Source organism: Bombina bombina, chromosome 1 (genome assembly GCF_027579735.1).
Source record: "Bombina bombina isolate aBomBom1 chromosome 1, aBomBom1.pri, whole genome shotgun sequence".
In the NCBI taxonomy this organism is placed as follows: Eukaryota; Metazoa; Chordata; class Amphibia; order Anura; family Bombinatoridae; genus Bombina; species Bombina bombina.
In genome coordinates, this window is record NC_069499.1 from 965,881,265 (window position 1) to 965,903,516 (window position 22,252).

Here is a 22,252-nt window from a genome sequence, read left to right on the forward strand (position 1 = left end):
GTGCTGTTGCTGGCTTGTACTAGTAGCACCAGCTCCGGCTTTCATTTTATTTAAAAGACACTGCAAACAAGACTATATGGAGCATAGGATCGTTAAAATAATTATCTAACTTACACCTAGATAAGAGTTTTGCGCTAAAACAGGGTGCGAAACGAATGCAACAAAAGTTGCGTTATTTCACCCCTCATAGAGCTGCCTTTACGTGTTTCATTTTATTTAAAAGACATTGCAAACAAGACAATATGGAGCATAGGATCGTTAAAATAATTATCTAACTTACACCTAGATAAGAGTTTTGCGCTAAACAGGGTGCGAAATGAATGCAACAAAAGTTGTGTTATTTCACCCCCATAGCGCTGCCTTTACGTGTTTCTGAAAAGCCTCCATGTGCTCCATATTGCACAAAAGCCAAGGGCTGAGTATACATGCTTGTGCACGATTTCCCCCATAGACATCAATGGGGAGAGAGTGTTAAATTAAAAACTGAAATGCGGAATCGCGATCACCGTAACGCAACCCCATTAAAGGAACACTCCGGTCAAAATGTAAATGCACATAGATGAATTACATCTTTGAATAGAAACAAATTTGCAATATACATTTATTGGCAAAAATTATTCTAGTAAAAGTTATCACTGTTTTAGTGTTAACATTTTTCTCTGCATGTGCACGTGAAGTATAAATAGATATTCTCACAGCACCGGCAATTTAAATACTGCAGCTGTTTAGATCATCAGAGGGGCTTGTATCATGTCAGCACTTAACAAATTGAGTCATTACCAGATGTTAAAAGCACCTTAGGCTCTCTGAGCAAGTACTGTGTTTAAAAAACTGGTGCACGGTGCATACTTAAAGGGACAGTCAACCTAAAAATTATTGTAACTTTTTTAGATTAGTTAAATAAAGATCTTTAGAAGTAAACTGTATCCAAATTTTCATCTAAATAAACTTTGGCCGAAAAATACACTTACTGATCTCATCTGGCCTTTTTGAAATGGCCGCCTGACCCCTCCTTCTCTGACGTCTCCCAAAAGCTTGCAGTAACAGGATCCATTCCTTTCTTCTCGTCCCTGCGCGCTCCTGCAATTTCAGCTCTCTGTGCCCCTGTTTTAAGATTGCTTTGTATGCCTAACTACTGCTTGTCTTTGCGGATTCACAGGATGTTGTTTTACAATTATAATTTTATATGTAGATCTGCTGTTACCTTCCGTTGTTAATATATAACACGCTGAGCAGATTGTTTTGTGCTTCAAATAGGTCAATGTGTGCAAAATAAGCAGCATTATTACGATTTAGCAAAAATAATTCTCATGAATGCTCAGGTTTCTTTGGTTTCCCGTTTACTTGCCTCTTATCCTCTATTCAATCATTTTTGCTGCACATTTCACTGCACTCAATAAAAGGTTAGGGAGAAACTGGATCACCAGAAATCACAGCTGATTTGCCTGTGTGTCACCTCACCAGCTGTGCTGCGCTTTCTATGTGCCTATGTTGGAGCTGTGATTTCTGGTGATCCACAGGGGCTGCCATTTACAGAGCTGGGAGCTAGAAGCAGGGTGAGAAGATCCTGCATTACCCGCTGCCAGACCCTACACAAACCTGCTGCCACCTGCTGCTAGACCCTGCATCAAGCTGCTGTCATAACTCGTGCCAACCTGTTGCCATACCCGGCACCAACCTGCTGCCGTACATAGGTTGTGAAATCGCTCATTGAGATCACACTTGGACAGCAGCCAGGGCAGCGAGATAGCGCTCAGGCTCAGTTAGGGAGAAACCGATCACCGTAAGCTTATTAACTCCTAAACCTCCGGCCTTCCACATCTCCGCCACTAAATAAACCTATTAACCCCTAAACCTCCGGCCCCACACATTGCAAAACACTAAATTAAACTATTAACCCCTAAACCTAACACCCCCTAACTTTAAATTAAAATTACAATATAACTCTATTTAAATAAATAAAAACTTACCTGTGAAGTAAATATAAACCTAACATTAAACTATAAATTAACCTAACATAAATAATCTAATAAAATAAAAAAACTACCAATTAAAATATCTAAATTACAAATTTAAAAAAACCTAATTACAAAAAAATTAAAAAATCTAAATTATAACAAAAAAAACAAATCCTACAAAAAATTAAAAAAATCTAAGCTTACCAAAATTAATAAACACTAAAATCATGAAAAATAATCAACACTAAGCTTACAAAAAACAACGACGAAATTATCAAAAATAAAAACAATTACACCTAATCTAATAGCCCTATAAAAATAAAAAAGCCCCCTCAAAAAAAACAAAAAAAAAAACCCTAGCCTATAATAAACTACCAATAGCCCTTAAAAGAGCCTTTTGTAGGGCATTGCCCTAAAGAAATCAGCTCTTTTACCTGTAAAAAAATACAAAGTCCCCCCAACAGTAAAACCCACCACCCAACAAACCCCCAATATAAAAAACTTAACTCTAAAAAAAAAACTAAGCTACCCATTGCCTCTAAAGGGGCATTTGTATGGGTATTGCCCTTAAAAGGGCATTTAGCTCTTTTGCATTGCCCTTAAAAGGGCATTTAGCCACATTCTTTTTTTTTTTTTTTTTGCACATTAAACACACAGATGGTACACATACATGGGCCTCAGATCTGCCCTTAATACCTTCTTCTAATGTTCCAGGAACTAAAGTTGTCCCACTTGGTTATGCAACAGGAAACAAGAGAATAAGGGTAAGTGTAATAGGAAGCACATTAAAGGGACAGTCCAGTCAAAATATAAATGCACATAGACATTTTTGAATAGAATATATATGTAATATAAAAAAATAGAGAAAAGATGAGCCTGGGCTTGTCTAATCGAAGGACTTGGGTCCATAGTACTGTCCTACCATACCCCCGCCCCCTTCTCTATGCGTCATCCATTGCACATCTGTTTATAATAGAGTTTTACATCACCAGTTTTCACAGCACCCTGACAGGTCAGCATAAAAGGTTAGTAGTATCATGCTGAGGCTATGTCATGCAGCAACTGCTAAAAACAGTGATACAAAAAGAAGATTGTCACCATGTGCCTAATGCTGTACCAGACTGTGAGCTTACAGGAGAGATAATTGGTAAGTATGTGTGCAGTAGCTAAATCACTGATCGTCTCCCCTGCATTCTGGTAGGAAAATATTTTTTAAATCCTGTCTGTTCATGTTTCTTAAGATAGAGCTCAGAATTCTTTCTCTTCATCATTCCTGTCTTAACAGTGTTAATTCAGTGTATAAGATTCTGTGTATATATGGGTTTACAGTACTTATATTGTAAATAATTGTTAACTTTTCTTGATATAAAATAGTATATTGTAGTTGAATTTAATAGAATTCCTATTATTTGTTTATGACTATAAACATTAAAAAAAATCTTTGTATCCCCAATAATAAACATTTGGGGGTCGATTTAAGAAGCAGCTGCGGAAACTTAAATTAAGAAGCAGAGGTCCTAAAACTGCTGCTCCTTAACTCGTCCTCCCCCGCTGAGGCGGCGGACAGAAATCATCCCGATCGGATATGATCGAGATGATTAACACCCCTTGCTAGCGGCCGAAAATGTGCAGGGGGCGGCATTGCACAAGCATTTCACACAAAATGCTTGTGCAATGCTAAATGCCGATAGTATTTGCTGTCGGCATTTATCGATGTGGCGCTCGCAAATTAATAAATCGGCCCCTTAGACACTGCTGCAGACTGTTTGTGCTGCAGAACACTGCAAGTTTATAAGACTTCTGATTCTTCATTGAGAGACAGATTACAAGTTCACAATAAGCAATATAAGCTGGACTGTATACATTTACCAGAGAAGGGTTAGAGCAAGATGAAAGTTATAGGTTGCGCTCAAGCTCTAGAATATTTAGCGTGATTTTAGATCTGAAGTAAAGTGTAAGGGGTCAATTTATTAAAGTATGGTGGACATGATACGCTGCAGCGTATCATGTCCGCCAGACATTGATGAATGCGGACAGCATACGCTGTCCGTCTTCAGCATTGCACAGGCAGTTCTAGTGAACTGCTTGTGCAATACCACCCCCTGCAGATTGCTGCTAGCAGGGGGTGTCAATCAGCCCGATCTTATAGTCTCAGGCAGATTGCTGTACGCAGCCTCAGAGGTGGCGTATGAGTTAAGGAGCAGCGGTCTATAGAACGCTGATTCTTAACTCCTGTTTCTGGCGAGCCTAAAGGCTCACGCAGAAACAGGGTGAATTGGCCCAATTCGGCCAATAATAAATTGACCCCTAATGATTAAAAGCAAGTCTCAAAACACATCAAAAACATATTGAGATAAACTATTACACTCATATATACACCTTTTAATAAAAAATATATTTTTAATATTGTTAAAAAGGTTTTAAAAGGGTTAAAAGGTATATGGCAAAGTGCTGAATATCTATCTATCTATAAATTCATATAGATATATAGGAATAGATATATATTTTAGAAAAAATAATAATATATATAGAAATATTAAAAAGAAAAAAGAAAATTTTAATTTTAAGTGAACATTGGAATGTAAAGTATTCCTAATGCACTTTCAGCTTTAGCGAATCTATCGCTGTGTTAGGTTAGCGAGTGAATGATAACTGATAGTGCTTTTTGTAGCACGCCCCATAGAAGTCTATGGGGAAAAGAAGTTAGTGTGGTCATGATAACCAAAGTTCTGAAGTTAGAGCAGCTGAGTCTTTCACTCTCTCACTAACTTTTACTTTCAACCTTTAATACACATGCTAATCTGGTCACCATAATGTTTTACTTTGAGCACGTTAGCGCTTGAACGAAAAAAAAATTAGCGTGCCACTTGTAATCTGACCCTAATCAGACTCTTTATATTTGCATATAACAAAACCAGGTTGGATCAATACATATAAACACAGATGCCGATTCTCAATTCCAAGAGTAAAAAAAATAAAAATAAAAATTGTTGCTTTCAAAAGTAAAGATATAACAAACAGGGATTAAGATAGAGTTATAAGTTCTGGTGTTCAATAAACATATAATCACACACGGACATAAGTCATCTCACATCGCATGATGGTATTGGTTAGTTGTTTGAAACAACAAACACAGTCTCCATGATATGGGAAAATGACAACACAAGATTATCTCAGATGACAATGGGAATTTGGCAACGGATGTCTATCACATAGGAAAATATCAGTTTGAAATGTATGTATACATATATAAACTATTTGGTTTGTAAACATTGCGGTCTATCACCCAGGAAACTATCAGTTTGAAATGTATGTATACAGATAGGAATTTTTTGGCTTGCAAACAATGTTGTTTGATATGTTGTATCATGTTTTTATATGCTTATGTGTATATATCTTTTTGTTTTTTATATATTGTATAACTTTGTGGACCTGCACTCCTCATATTATAGTGAAGTAATGCAGCTCTAGATTAGAAAGGCAAATGCACCTGTGAGAATAGAGAAAGGGTGTGCACTGGGTGTAACTCATACCCTAATTGGTTCTAGGTTACATAAATAGGAGACTTCAGCCATTGATCAGTATTACTTGCCTGAGGAAACAGAGTGGTTAACTCTGAGAAACGCGTAGCGTGTTTTACTGACTGATTCATTGATTTTTATAAAGTTCTTTTTATCCAATGAAGTCTCCTATTGTTTTATTGGAACATCCCGCAAAAAACCTTGAAACTGTTCATTGCCAGAGTGTATATGTGTGCTGGGCCACTGCAATATACCCAGCAGGCTGCATTAGCACTATAGTGTGCTTCCCACTGTGTGAGTATTCTTCTAAGGGGAGTTGTTAGTGGGATAATTCAATGCTAACTGATCTGCACTAGGAGTCGCCCTCTATATATCTTCCATTTCTACAGATTGCCATAACAATTTAACAGGAGGAGCTGCCCTGCCATTTGGTGCACAGTCAACTGGGACACTGCTGAGTTCCCAGATCGTTTACCTTGGCATTACCTTTGCCTTCACAATTTGTGAGTATAAAATTTACATCTGATTATATCTGTCCAGTTTTGTATTGGCTACACTAGGAGGCGCCCTTTCTTCTTGTCTCATTTCTAGTTATCAAGTTGTGTATGTAGTTTTGGAGACCCTTCATGGGCTGCTGACTGCTGCTTCCAAACTTTTAAATCATCCCGGACACGTTCACCTGGGATGATGGACATTCCTCACTCGCGTGCCATTGGACTAGCGTGAGCAGGGGGTTGCATTGCACAAACACACAATTGTGCATTGTTAAATACGGAAGAAAATTGCTGCTCTCTTTCTACGATCATGGGCAGACAGGTTCGCAGAAGCGAACTTTGTTTGTTCAGGTTTTATTACATGGGGCCCTAAAGTGCAAAACAAATGAAATCATTGTAAATAAATGATAACAGATTGCTTGGCAGTTCCAGAGAATGGTTTATTAATATATTTTCTATATATCAAAAAAAATTTCAAATGAAAATACTAGTTGTTCTATTTCTTGTATGTTAATGTTGTAATTGTATAGTTCTACTCTTCTTTTTATTTCAGTAGGTTCAAACACATACAACATAACATTAATATTTACTTGATGCTGTGATGTATTAATTTCTTCTACTCTGTTGTAAATAGAGAGAGAAATAAAAGACATCAATATTTTTTTTCAGATTCTCTCTCTCTCTCTCTCTCTCTCTCTCTCTCTCTCAGGGAGCAGAAATCAAAGTTTTCTTTTTTATACAAATTATATAAGCCAAATTCCCTCATTGCACGCTGATTTAGCTATTTCCAGTGAATTGAGTATTCTGTACTTAGAACGAGCCGTATTAGATGCACATGAAAGATTGTTTGCTGTTATTATTAAATAACATTTAACTTACTTTTTCTCAAATGTTAAAGAAACAGTGACCTTTACCAAACTTCTATTTGCTGCACTTTAATAAGAACATTATAAATGCCAGTAGAGGCTGCAAAACAAGGACAATTCAGTTCTCAAACAAATTAAACTTTGATACAGCTCACGGAGGAGAGACGATTGGATTGTGTCTCTGTACACATTGTCTGCTATTATATTACTTTCTATCAGAAGTCTGACATTCAGAATATTTAAGACGTATGGTTGCCCTTTGTGTCTTCAAATTTAGCTTCGTAGTGATCTAATCCTGAGCTTATTTTGACCTGAGAAAAACCTCAAATGCCCTGAGAAGAGCTTGGATAATTCTTATTTTATGCTTTTCAAACAATGTAAAATCAGTGTTTTGTTCTGTCCGTGATAAATTGGCTACTATCAGTGTTCATACAAGACATCCAAAGGTCGATGTTCTCAGAAGATTCATATTTTACTTTTATTGGAATTACCAGATCATTTTTTGTAATATTTTCTTTTTTTTGTTCGATATATTTCTCATCTTGTTTCGTTAGAACTATAATCAGTTTATCCTTCTCAGTTCACTGGAAAATGTTGTGTATTTAAGCTTTCTATGTCTAATTTAAGGGTTAAAGTTTTCAATATCTTGGGCATGACCAATGGCAGCTTTACAACCATCCTGACTCCATCCACATAGCAACTGTAAAGGCTGTGACACACTGCAAGCGGAGCGACGCGCAGCGTGTACATGCGGCTGTGTGCGCTCAGTGTGTCCTGCCTTTTCATCCCTGAGCACTCTGCTGCATCAGGTCGCGTAGCTAAGCGCTCAGAGATGAAATATTTGAACTTCAGAAGCGATGCGACGCGGAGCAAAGCAGCTGCTTCGCCTCGCGCCGCATCGCTTGCAGTGTGTCACAGCCTTTAGTCTGACCGTGGCCTTCCCAAAACTGTTCCTGGGTACCACATGCACTGCTGTATATTAGAGGTGTAATCATCATAGCTCTATAATATGTTACCTAGCAAGGGGTTAGCAGTATCTAAATATTATTTGCTTGCATGTTTTAAGGCAGGCATTAAGAATTAAGCAAAATAATTATACAAGGATTATACTCATTCACCACACTGCTGCTTATTAAGCTAAACAACCTGCCTGTTGCCATCTGCTGAACAAATGAACACTACATCAGTTAACCCTACTCTCTCTGTTTTGCTTTCAGGTATGTCAGTTGTGTCCCCCGATGTAACATATCTTGCAAACCCCAATGTTTTTGTACTGCTTTTCCACTCTGTGTAAGTCTCTTTTGGTATGAGATTGTAGGCTGTAAAATAAGTCTTGTATTTACTGTGATGATATTTTAATGTGTTGTCATTTGCTTTGTGATGTTGAACCCATGTCAATACTTGCTATAATTTCTAAATTTATAAGATGAGTATGGCATAAGTTTAGCTTCCTCCAAATTATATTGTCTTTTTATTTTATGTTATCTCATCCTGACCTGGCCTGAATCAAACTTCCCCAATTTCTCCTTTTTGACTCTCTGTGAACCTTTCATTAACTCTCACCTAGATTATGAGTTTTGCGTCCGTGTTTTAACGCTGAAAAAATGGCCATTTCAGTATTAAAACAGCACCCCAGCCTTACAAGTCTTGTCAGTATAGCTGTACCGCAAGACTTTTAGCCTGTACCGGAACATCAGTCACACACATGTAAAAATTACGTTTTTTCATGAGATTCCCATAGCGCTGCCATTACGAGTTTTGCAGTGAGGCTAAAAAACCTGCATTACACCCTAAAATGACAAGCTCCATACCACCATCTAAAAGCAGTAGTTATGAGTTTTACGTTACAAAATCTTTTACAAAAACTCAAAACTAAACTGCTACAAAGTACACTAACACCCATAAACTATCTATTAACCCCTAAACCGAGGCCTTCCCGCATCGCAAACACTATATTAAACTTATTAACCCCTAATCTTCTGTAATGACCTTGTATCTAAGCCTCAGCAGACTGCCCCCTTATTTCAGTTCTTTTGACAGACTTGCACTTTAGCCAATCAGAGCTAACTCCATGGTAAATTCACGTGCACGAGCTCAATGTTATCTATATAAAACACGTGAACTAATGCCCTCTTGTGGGGAAAAACTATCAAAATGCATTTAGATTAGAGGCGGTCTTCAAGGTCTAAGAAATTAGCATATAACAATCCTAGGTTTAGCTTTCAACTAAGAATACCAAGAGAACAATTGGTGATAAAAGTAAATTGGAAAGTTGTTTAAAATTACATGCTCTATTTGAATCATGAACGTTTTTTTGGGACTTGATTGTCCCTTTAAAATAAATTAAAACTTAGTTGTCAAATTAAAAGAACTAAGTTTAAAATAACAATTAAACTAATATAATTATTAAACTAAAATTAAACTACCAATTAAATTAAACTAAAATACACATTAAAAAAATCCTAACACTACTCTAAAAATTACAAACTATCTAATTACAAATAATGAAAAGACTAAATTACAAAAAATAACAAACACTAAATTATGAAAAATAACAAACTAAATTATGCAAAATAAAAAAGAATTACACCTAATCTAATAGCCCTATCAAAATAAAAAAGCCCACCCAAAATTTAAAAAAAACCTTAGCCTACAATAAACTACCAATAGCACTTAAAGGGGCCTTTTGTAGGGCATTGCCCTAAGTTAAACAGCTCTTTTACCTGTAAAAATACAAAGATCCGCCCAACAGTAAAACCCACCACCCAAACAATCCCCCCACAATAAAAAAACCTACCCATTTCCCTGAAAAGGGCTTTTGTATGAAAATTGCCTTTAAAAGGGCATTTAGCTCTTTTACAAGCCCAAAGCCTAAACTTAAAAAAAACACCCCCCAAAAAAACCCTTAAAAAACCTATCACTAACCCCTGAAGATCCACTTACAGTTTTTGAAGTCCTGCTTGAACGATCTTCATCCAAGCGGCAAAGTCCTCATCCAGGCGGCGAGAAGTCTTCATCCAGGCGGCCTCTTCTATCTTCATCCAGATGGTGAAGTCCTCATCCAGGCGGCGAGAAGTCTTCATCCAGACGGCCTCTTCTATCTTCATCCAGGCGGCATCTTCTATCTTGATCCCGGCGGTGCGGAGCGGGTCCATCCTGAAGACTTCTGGCACGGAGCATCCTCTTCATACGGTCGCCGCCGTACACTGAATCTTCAATGCATGGTACGTGATTCAAGATGGTGTCCCTTGCATTCCTGCTGGCTGAAAAATTTGTATTAGCCAATAGGAATTAGAGCTGTTAAAATCCTATTGGCTGTTTAATTCTGCCAATAGGATTTAAGCAGCTGTCAATCTATTGGATGATTGGAGCTTAAGTTTTTTAAATAGTTTTTTTATTTTGTGGGTTTGGGGGGGTGGGGGTTTGTAATGTCAGTGGGTCTTTGTAATTTGTTGTTCAGGTAATAGAGCTGTTTAACTTAGGGCAATGTCCTACAAAAGGCTAAGGGCTATTGGTAGTTTATTCTAGATTAGGTTTTTTATTTTATTTTTGTTTTTTAAAATGAGTATTAGAATAGGAATAATTTTTATTATTTTTGATCATTTGTTATTTTGTGTAATGTATTTTTTTCATTTTGGGGTGGGTTTTTTATTTTTAGATTAGGGCTTGGGCAGTTCATAAAAGAGCTTAATGCCCTTTTAAGGGCAATGCCCATACAAATGCCCTTTTCATGGTAGATTAGGTTTTAGTTTATTTTTATTTTGTGGGTTTGGGGGGTGGGGGTTTGTATACTGTTAGGGGGTGTTTATTTTCTTTTGTAGCAAAAGAGCTGTTAACTTTAGGGCAATGCCCTACAAAAGGCCCTTTAAAGGGCCCCAAAAGGCCCTTTTAAGGACCCTTGGTAGTTTATTCTAGATTAGGCTTTTTTTTTAGGGGGTTTTTTCTTTTAAGGGTATTACAATAGGAATATTATTTATTTTTTCGGATAATTTCACTTGTTATATTTTGTAATGGTAGGTTTTTTTATTTTTTGTAATAGTAGTTTTTTTTTTTTTGTACTTTCAGGTTTTAGTGTAAGGCAGGTTAGGTTTTATTTGACAGGTAAGTTTGTATTTATTTTAACTAGATTGTTAGTAAATATTTAATAACTATTTACTAACTAGTATACCTAGTTAAAATAAATACAAACATACCTGTGAAATAAAAATAAAACCTAAGCTAGCTACAATATAACTATTAGTTATATTGTAGCTAGCTTAGGTTTTATTTCACAGGTAATTATTTAGTTTTAAATAGGTATTATTTAGTTAATAATTGTCACTTTACTTTAGCTCTATTTTAATTATGTTAAAGTTAGAGGGTGTTAGGTTTAGGGTTAGGGTTACGTTAGGGTTAGGGTTAGGTCTAGGGTTTAATATAGTTTAATTTAGGTTGTTGCAATCTGGGGGGCTGGCGGTTTAGGGGTTTATAGGTTTATTTAGTGGTAGTGATGTGGGAGGCCAAAGGTTTAGGGGTTAATAACTTTATTTAGTGGTGGCAATGTTGGAGTGCCGCAGAATAGGGGTTAATAACTTTAATATAGTGGCAGCGATGTTGGGGTGCATCGGAACAGGGGTTAATAACTATAATATAGTGGCAGCGATATCGGGAGTGGCAGATTAGGGGTTAATAACTTTATTTAGGTGGCGGCAATATCGGGAGCAGTAGATTAGGGGTTAATAACTGTAGGTAGGTGGCGGCGATGTCAGGGGCAGCAGATTAGGGGTGTTTAGACTTGGGGTTTCTGTTAGAGTGTTTGATTTAAACGTTAGGTTTTTTTTTTCCCCATAGACATCAATGAATCTGCGTTACAGAGCTTTTCTTTCCGCGATCGCAGGTGTTACACTTTTTTCTGACCCGCTCTCCCCATTGATGTCTATGGGGAAAGCTTGCATGAGCACGTCAAATCAGCGCTTGTTTTTGTGCATTATGGAGCTTAAAAGCACCATAATGCATGCACAAGCCAGGTTTTTAAAAATTTGTAATGGCAGCACTATAGGGGTTTAAATAACAAAACTTTTGTTGCATTCGTTAATTTCCCTATACCGCGCATAACTCGTAATCTAGCTGTCTTTCTAATACTAAACCCAGCTGACTGATCTGCCCTAAAAAATGTAACACTAGTTTGGGGAATGCATTGCAAGGGCAGTTAGCAGTATCTTAATATTTGCTCACATTTCTTAAGTGGTCATTTAAGCACAAGAATTCAACAAGGAGTAAACAAAGGACAAAACTCAAGGCAAGTGCTGTTGTAATACTGTTTTTTTTGTGTTTCACTGATTCCTTCTTTTTGTAAAAATGCTCCATATCTTCATGTTCCTTTCTGCTACCTCTTGTCTCTATAGCAAACTATTTAAATAATTTACTCCTTAAGCCTTACCGCTTGCTACAATCATTGGCCCATCTCATTTACCCTCACCTCACTTTTGCTCTCATGAACTTCACACATTTTGCTCTTATGAACTTCACACATTCCTAAAATCTCCCTCTCCTCCCTGAACCTCATCCCAAAAGATACTCTCAATACTGCAAATCTGTTTTTCATCTTATGCCTATCATCCTCTTGCTCATACTATCTGCTGGTTTATCTCCCTGAATCCTGGTCCAGCACAGCTTCCTAAACTCACCCACCCACCCAAGTATGCCTTTTGTTTCTAAAGGCAACACACCCTTTACTTGTGTACTCTGGAACTCCTGCTCTGTTTGCAACAAGCTCACTTCTATCCATGACCTTTTTATCACCCATTCCCTCAACATTTTGGCTCTCACAAAAACCTGGCACTCCCCTTCCAGGCACAGCCTCCACTTTTGCATTGTCACATGTGGGTCTCCACTTCAGCCACACTCCTAGGTCTGAAAACAGACAAGAAGGTGGTGTAGGTATTTTACTTTCCTTTGTTAAACTTTTGAACAAATATATCACTTCTCTTCCCTCACATTTTCTTCCTTTGAACTCACATGATTTGCTTATTTTCTCCCCTCTCTATATGTTTTGCGGTTTTATACCCATCCCCCCAGGGTCCTCAACTCAATTTCTCAATCATTTTGCTGCCTGGTTACCTTATTTCCTCTCCTCAGACACCCCTGCCCTCATTCTTGGAAATTCAACCTTCCTGTTGACAATCCCTCTGCCCCTTCTGCAAAAAAAACTTCTCCAGCTCACTTCATCTTGCTGTCTGTCACAATGGGCTTACTCCCCACTCACAAATACGGGCACTCCCTTTATCTGATTTTCAGCTATCAATGTACTCTCTCTAACTTCACAAATTCCCATTTTCCTCTTTCTGTCTGTCATCTCCTCACTTGCAACATCACAGCACTTCCTACAACTTTCACTCCATCTAACCCTCACGGCACAGAAGCATTAACACCACAGAAGCATTAAGTCACTAGATCAGCAACATCTCTCAAACCTCTTTTCTCTTTCATCGCCTCCTTTTTCTACCCTGACCAATCTATCTGTCACTACAATTCCACTTTTACATTGATTCTTGACAATTTGGCCCCTCCAACCATAGCTCGGAAGTTACGCACTCAGCACCAACCCCACCATGCTCCTCAAATACGCTACCTAGGCAGATGTTTCCCCACTGCAGAGCAACAGTTTTTAGCTGACTTTCTTAACTAGAAGTTTATCTTGAACTCTGATTATTCTGCCCTTAACCTCAATAAGAAGGATTACTTCTCTACTCTTATCTCTACTCTTTCTTCAAACCGAAAAGTCTATTCTCCACTTTCAATAGCCCACCTCTTACTACAACTTCTCTCTTAACTCAAGATTTTGCCGGTCAATTTAACACCAAAATTGATGCTAATAATCTCTCAACATGCTACCAATCTCCAACCCCCTTAACAGCTTGCAATAATCCAAACCCCACAAAGCCACAAATTCAGCTCTGTCCCTTTTACTGAGGAAGATGTCTGTTCCCTTATATTGTTCGCTCACCTTACTGCCTGTCCCCTTGATCCCATCCCCTCACAGCTACTCCCTTTCCTCTCTCTACCCTTTCTTCTATCCTCACACACATTTAAACCTCTACCTCCTTATGGGTATATTTCCCTCATCTCTTAAACATGCTCTAGTCACGTTTATCCTCTAAAAAAACCTTCTTTCGATCCAACCTCCCCATCCAACTACTGCCCTATTTTCTTACTTCCCCTTACCTCAAAGCTTCTGGGAAGGCAATCTGGATTTTGCTCCCAACACTCCACAGAGACAGCAATCATTAAGGTTACTAATGACCTACTTACAGCAAAATCGAAAGGCCTCTTTCTCAATCTGTCTGCAGCCTTTGATACTGACCACACTCCCTTGCTCCAAACCCTTCAATCCTTCAGCATTTGATTTACAGCCATTTATTGGTTCTCTTCCTTCTTGTCTAAACATACTTTTAGTGTAGCCTTCTCTGTTGTATCCTCTGCCCCATTTACAAGTTTCTGCTTAGGTACCACAAGGCTCTGTCCTTGGGTTCCCATTCTCTTCTCAATCAATACATTATCCTTAATAATGTCCCAGTCCCATAGGTTGCAATACCATTTGTATGAAGATGATGCCCAAACCTACCTTTCTGATACTTTTCCCCTTCCTTGCTAACTCGTGTGACTAACTGTCATTCTTGTATCTGATCTTGGATGTCTTTTCACTACCTTAAGCTAAATCTCTCCAAAATCAAGCTCCTTATTTTCTCTCCTTCTTTCAAAATGTCTACCCTTCCTCTTTCTATAACTTTTGAAAATAACATCATCTCAACTCTGCATGCCCGATGTCTGTGGGTCTTGACTCAGATTTTTCTTTCACTCTGCACATTCAGTTTTTTGTTAATTCCTGTCGTTTCCACCTTAAAAACCTCTCCATAATTCAACACTTCCTCACACATGAGACAACTAAGATTTTATTTCACTCTCTCATTGCAATTCCATCCTCTCTAGTCTCCCTATCTGCTGTCTGTTTCCAATTGCAACTCAATCCTCTCTGTTCTCCCTTGCTGCTGTCTGTCTCCTTTACAATACATAATGAATGCCTCTAACAGGCTGATATTCCTTACACGTAACTCTTCAGCTGCCAACCCCTTGACTGGCTCTCCCTAGCCTCCAAAATTAAAACACAAAATCCTTTATACATTCAAGGCCCTCAGTAATACTACTACCCCATATATCTCAGACCTAATCTCCAGATAATCTCCCTCCAATTCCCTCCTCTCTTGTCTACTCATAACCTACTTCTCTCCTCCTCTCTTTTCACCTCTGTACACTCCTGTGTACAGGACCTCTCCAGAATGTCTCCTATTTTGAAGAACTCTCTGCCTTGCTCCAAGTTTTGAAAGTTTCAAGTACTCCTTAAAGACTCTACTGTTCAGAGATGCATGCAATATAAGATAAACTTTTTCTTACCTTAGTTCCTCTCCCCCTTTTGTCAACTCCTTGAACCCACTTAGCCTGTAAGTTTATGAACCCAGTTGTTTTGTAGATCACCTCCATGGGATCTGATTTGCAACACTGCAAATAAAGCAATAATGGTTCCAAGCAGGATAGCAATAGATATAAACAAAGTATTTATTTAAAAAATAATTAAAAGCGTCACAGATACACCCATCCAAAAATAGCACGGTAAAATGTTCTTAGGCGTTTAGGCAACAGATCACCATAATAATAAACCATACATTACAACAGGTATAGTGCACATTTTAAAAGGTTAATACAAATGCTATTGGTGTAAATGTGAACACACACCCTTCCTGATATTGATGGGTAGAACAACTTTAACCCTTTCTATCTCACATTACTTGCAATACAGTTAATACAATGGATTAAAACATATTTTTTTTCAAATTTAGTCAGTAAGCAATTAACACAGATAACCACTATTTCACAGAATTCAATGGCATGGATGATGTACTTAAACATTTACTTGAAGTGAACTGAACCTCTAATCTATGGATTTAAACATGTCAAATTCATAATAAATCATTTATAGATTCATACAAAGATACAGCATTGATACAGTTGATAAATATAAGCTATTCCCAAAAATTAATTACAACACTGCACCTATTGGCAAGGCCCTCTCCACCTCACGCCAACTAGCAGCCAAGAATTAGGTAGAGTACCTCTTGTCGCTGGTAGCATAACCGACAGATCATACAGTAGTGAAACAGAGTACATAGCTTCATAGCCAAACTCTGGTTATAAAGAGAGGTGAGAGTTTAGATGACAAGAAAACAGGTTATAAGTGATAAAAACTGAAAGAACATACACAGGCATTCAAAAACGAAAACAACAGTGTCAATTAAATTTTAAACTGAGGTTGAGATATAAAAATGCATGCATAAATTGGAAATGCAATCTATAGACAAGCAAAGTCATTAAGATTGGTGAGATATGACATTATAATAATCAAATTTGATTAATAAGTGAGGATAAAGGAATTAACATGTGACTGAAAAGTAAGATCAGCCAGAGCAAATGGATCTGCCTTTACAATACGGTAGCCTCCATAGTCTTGCTGTACAGAAGAAAACTGCAATTGCATTTGCACAAGAAGTATCCTCTGGTGCAGACTAACCAAGGGGGAAGGGAAACACTTAGTCACAGACAAGCGTCTCTTTGTCCCCCTATATGGCTGCCAGTTCATCTGCTACTAATTACAAATAGCCAGAAAAGACTGACATGAGGGGTGCCACAATATTTGCCTTGGGACCCAGTTGGGTATAGTTATGCCCCTGAGAAAGGGAATATAGAAAGAATGACGATCCAAAGACCTGAGAAGGATATATGGAGACAAATAAGGACAGACATGAAACCAATAGAGGGCTAGATTACAAGTGGTGTTCTAATTGTCGGGCGTGAGTGATAGAGGTTATATCTCAGTGTCAGAGTTGAAAGTAAAAACGGTCGATTGAGCACTATTTAATTTAACGCATGTCAGGATAGTTTGACTTCAGAGCTCAGGTTAACTGTTGGGCTAGACAAAACATTTGTTAAAAAAAAATAATCAAAAATGCCATTAACTGTACAGTTACACTCTATTTTCTTCAAATAGAAAATAATGTACTTTTTATTTTTAATAATAAAAAGTACATTATTTTCTATTTGAAGAAAATAGAGTGTAACTGTACAGTTAATGGCATTTTTGATTATTTTTTTTTAACAAAGGTAACAAACAAGGTTGTTTATCATTAATCGATCTAACTGCAAAAAAATGAGTATGAGTTTCATTCATCAAAAATTTTAAAAACTAACGTACTGGTTTAGTCTAAACAAAACAGCTCCGATTCTATTGTTCACTCTGGCAGCCCTGCCACTAAGTGCCTTTTTTTATTTTTTATTACGTGGTCCAATCACAATTGTGGCATTTTGGCATGTTTGCCTTTGGGGGGGGGGGGGAACTGATCTTTTGCGCATGCGTTAGAAACGTCATTGTTGTTCTGATCATTCAAGGAATGCATGAGCATACGGATCTCCCATAAATCAAGGAAGGGCACAGGGGGCGGAGCTAACAAATGCCGGAATGAAAAAAGAAGAAGAAAATTATATAAATATATAGATGGATATAAAAAATTAAACAGTGGCTATGTCACTGATAATCTATATTATCATAATCTGTGCACTTATAACGTAAAAATTACCATCACTTTAAATATATCATTTTTATAAATATATCTCATACTGGTCATGTAAAATACATATCTATACCTATATATCTGTAGGAATAGATTTGCAGGTATATATATATATATATATATATATATATATATATATATAAAGAAAAATGTATTTACAATAAAAAGGACATTATCCTGTAAGTGAAGAACATTGGAATGTTAAATATGTACAGTAAAACATAATTAATTTGGTTTCTATAGGTAATGTTTTCAGTGCAGCAGAAATAGAGCTAGAGAGCAGCTTAAACTTAAAGGGACAGTAAACCTTAAAAAAAATGTTATATAATTCTGCACATAGTGCAGAATTATATAACATTACATTAGCCAAACGTTTTAAATCATAATATTGCCTTTTTATTTTTAAAAAATATCGCAGTTTTACAGACCCGCTCTCTGGGCTCTGCTGAGCGGGTCTGTTGTTTTTACTGAGCGCATCGGGCCAGCTGTATAGTCACAGCCCGGCCCGACCGCGCCATTAGACACAATGCAGCTCGCTCCTGCTCTGTCTGACAGACATTTGTTGAAAAGTATGCCTAGGTAGGCTCAGGAGCTGGGAAATAGCTGCTGATTTATGAATACACATATATACCTCATGTCATAGGCTTACTGATGTGTTTAACTAGTGCATTGCTGCTCCTTAAACAGAATACCAAGAGAATGAAGCAAATAGAAGTAAATTTCAAAGTTGTTTAAAAATGTATTCTCTATCTGAATCATGCAAGATAAATTTGGGGTTTCATGTCAATTTAAATAAATTTAAAGTAGTATCTAGTGCTACTGCTTTAATCCAGCAAAAGCACAAACATATTGCTTTTTATTTACTTTTGTTTATTTTTTTTATTTTATTTTTTAATGGGGTCAGGTTTGTTAGGAAAAAAAGGTGAAGCTTACATATTAATTGGCTGACACAGGAATCAATCAACAATCAAGGACATTGCTTCATTGTTATTGAATAGTGTAAAACTGTAAAACTGAAGGTCTTCCCGCTTTCAGAAAAACCCTTTTAAACACTTGAATCAATAGACTTCATTTTGTTGTCTTATGCTTTTATTATTTTATTTATTCATTTAAGAAGCTTATTTATTATTTTCAAACAAACCCAAGAGTTACAGTAAAAGAAGTGATTTGTTTTGCTGTCGTTTAAATCCGCATGCACAAGTGTAATAGGTAATATGTTTTAATAATTAAATGCAACGTAAAAAAAGTAAAGAAGTTTTAAAGACTAGAGGTTATGGCAAAATCTTACATAAATATTTGAATTATGCACAGTAAAAAAAAATATGCAATTAAATATAATTCCATTATTTACATTGCATAGTCAAATTGACCTCTGAGAATTGTTTCTTTTTCACTTCCTCAAAGATGTTGGAGTGTATCCTGCAGATCCACAACATTTATCCTACAACATAGTACATAGCAATTGTTTGATCAGCGCACCAGCTAATGTATATTTGTTCCTAATTGGCTATAGAGAAAAAGATAAGCCACATGTTCAAAAAAGCCACTCGGATGTCTGATAAACAATACAAATTGTGGTAACAATTCTGACAAACTGTAAGTATATATACCTAACTTATATGTCCCTTTAGACAGAAAACCACAGCGTAATATTTAGCAAAATAGTACAATTGGGACTGTTTGAGGAAAATTGTATATTTAATAATTTTTTGGGTCCTACCTGAAAAACCCTTACATGGGCCTAGAATAGATTAACATTAGTCATAAATATTTTCAGATACTATGACTACTAGATAAAAATTATAAGGCTTAAAAGATATACTTTTAAATGTATTTTAGAAAATCAGGCATTTTCTGCATCTCTAAATATTGTAAAGGTATTACATGAATTAACGTGATAAAAAGTTTGTTTTTATGCCCTGTTGAACAACAAAGGGTTAAGAATAATACAAGAATATTTTGTTGCTTTTCAGGTCTTTTCTCTGCTATACTTAACAGAAATGATTGTTACGCTGTAGCTGTGTACAGAAATGCACCAGAAACCAACTCAGCTTGATTCCAGAAGACATCTGTCATACATGGGTTAGCTGGAAGCTGACTTGACTTCGCTTTGTTGTCAGATGCTATGCAAAAATGTACTGATATGTCATATGCACAACCTATCATAAATAAGTAATGTGCTTTGTGCAAGGAAAGTCAGTGCTGAATATCAAGTAGTGTATTTTGGAATAAGGTGCCTGGCATTACTTTTCAGGAAAGTTTAGTTTACAGCTATATTGACATATTCCACTATGAATCCTACACATTTAAACTAAATAAATGCTTGTACTCTCTAGAAAGTTAAACACTCTTGTTTTTCTTTCACATAAACAGGATGCATACTTCTGAAAAGTATAAAGCAATGATAAATAGCTATTGGTTAACTCTAACATTAAACTTTTATTCAAGATGCTGTGACCAATTCCATTGTTTTAATTGGCTCACAACAAAATAATACAGTTAAATAAGAACTATATTTAAAATGTTGCACTTATGGTAATATAGTAGATGAGGTTGAAAAAAGACAGAAGTCCATCTAGTTCAACCAATACAAATCTAATATACATACAAAAAGCTCCAGTTGATCTTAATTTAATCCCATTAAAAGGTGACCCAGTTAACACAAGCAACCATATCCCTGAATTCTGTTTCTAGCCAGAAATGTAGCCAAACCATTTTTAAATGTATCTAAGGTGTTAGCATCCATTACCTCCTTTGGTAACGAGTTCCACAATTTTATTGCTCTTAAAAGATTATGGCCCATAGTTATCAAGGTCTGGCGGACCTGATCCGACACTGTTGATCAGGTCCGCCAGACCTCGCTGAATACGGAGAGCAATACGCTCGCCGTATTCAGCATTGTACCAGCAGCTCACAAGAGCTGCTGGCGCAACGCCACCCCCTGCAGACTTGCGGCCAATAGGCCCCCAGCAGGGGGGTGTCAATCAACTCGATCATACTCGATCGGGTTGATTTCCGGCGATGTGTGTCCGCCTGCTCAGAGCAGGCGGATAGGTTATGGAGCAGCGCTCTTTGTGACCGCTGCTTCATAACTGCTGTTTCTGACGAGTCTGATGACTCACCAGAAACACGGGGCATCAAGCTCCATTCGGAGCTTGATACATATGCACCTATATCCTTTCCTCCAGCCTCAAATTGTGACCTCTTGTCAAAAACAATTTTCTTGGAATAAACAGTGCTTCTGCCATCTCTGTATATGGGCCTTGAATATATTTATATAAAGTAATCATGTCACCTCTCAAGTGCCTATACACTCCATACTCAAGGTGAGGTCTTACCGAGGATTTATATAGTGACAAAATGATGCTTTCCTTCCTTGAATCAATGCCTCTTTTAATACATGTTTGACTAAGTCTGGTCACATTTAAATAATACATTGACTGCTTATTTTTACTTCCAAAATTCAGAACCTTGCATTTTCCCGTATTAAATCTATTTTTTCATTTACCTGCCCATACTTCAGATATTTGCAGATCTCCTTGTAAAGCAAGTTTGTCTTGCTCTGACATAATGACCTTGCACAACTTTGTATCATCTGCAAAAATAGAGATGCTGCTATTTAATCCTTGCTCCAAATCATTCATAAAAAATATTAAAAAGAACAGTGCCCAGTACTGATCCCTGGGGGACGCCACTGATTACCTTTGTCAAATCTGAGTATGATCCATTTACTACTACTCGTTGCTCCCTGACTTTTATCCAGGTATTTATCCATGAGCTACCATTTTCAGCTATTCTCAGTACCTTATTTTGTACATTAATCTTTCATGTGGCACTGTATCAAATGTCTTTGAAAAAATCTAAGTATATCACATTAACGGATTCCCCTATCAGCCTATTAAAATATCACCCAGGTTTACAGTTTACATATATAGTATAAATTATAAAAAGTCTCTTCAATTTAAATTTGTAGTCTACATTTTGTTTTAAGATCACACAAACCACAAATGATGCTTTAACAAACAATACAAAATAAATATTGTTAAAAACAATACTTGTGAAAGATTAAAAGTGATTACACAGTATACCCATCATGCCAACATACAAATGGTATTCAGAGGGTTTAGCAGTGCGGATGGAAATGAATTGCAATAGATTAATTTCAAACTCATGATTGTGCAATACCATTTTAAATCCCAATTATAAAGGCACCTGTACTGTTATTGACAATCACTATAGTGTAAGTGCAACTTAGAATTAAACATTTACATTAAGAGATTGCTACACCCCATTTGTAGATGCCGGGTCCTGATGTGATTTTTCCTACACATCCTCTTAGCTGTACAAGATATCATGTACGCAACACATATACATGTGTGTGTGTATATATATATATATATATATATATATATATATATATATATATATATATATATATATATATATACTGTATATATAAATAAATAAATTCCAGGAGAGGCGTGCACTCACTAGAAATTTTTAAACATGCTTTATTATGTACATGTATCAAACATGACATTTCAGGGATCTTACCCCTTCATCAGACTAGTTGACTAAGTCTGATGAAGGGGTGAGATCCCCGAAAAACTTCACATTTGATACTTGTGCATAAGAAAAGCATTTAAAAATTTCCAGCGAGTGCACGCTTGTTGTGGATTTGTGTGTGTAAATGTATACCTTGTCTACTGTAGATGTCTATGCAATAGTGATGAATATACCTATACTGAATTTCCA

The 22,252-nt window shown here is 36.8% G+C and overlaps 1 long non-coding RNA gene across 1 annotated transcript; it reads left to right on the forward strand.

The window, feature by feature from the left end:
• Window positions 1-2,969: 2,969 nt before the first annotated feature.
• Window positions 2,970-19,760, forward strand: LOC128640628 (uncharacterized). The gene is made up of 4 exons (XR_008399368.1): window positions 2,970-3,105; window positions 8,057-8,129; window positions 18,902-19,093; window positions 19,471-19,760. It is a non-coding gene; the product is annotated as an uncharacterized LOC128640628 (long non-coding RNA).
• Window positions 19,761-22,252: the final 2,492 nt, after the last annotated feature.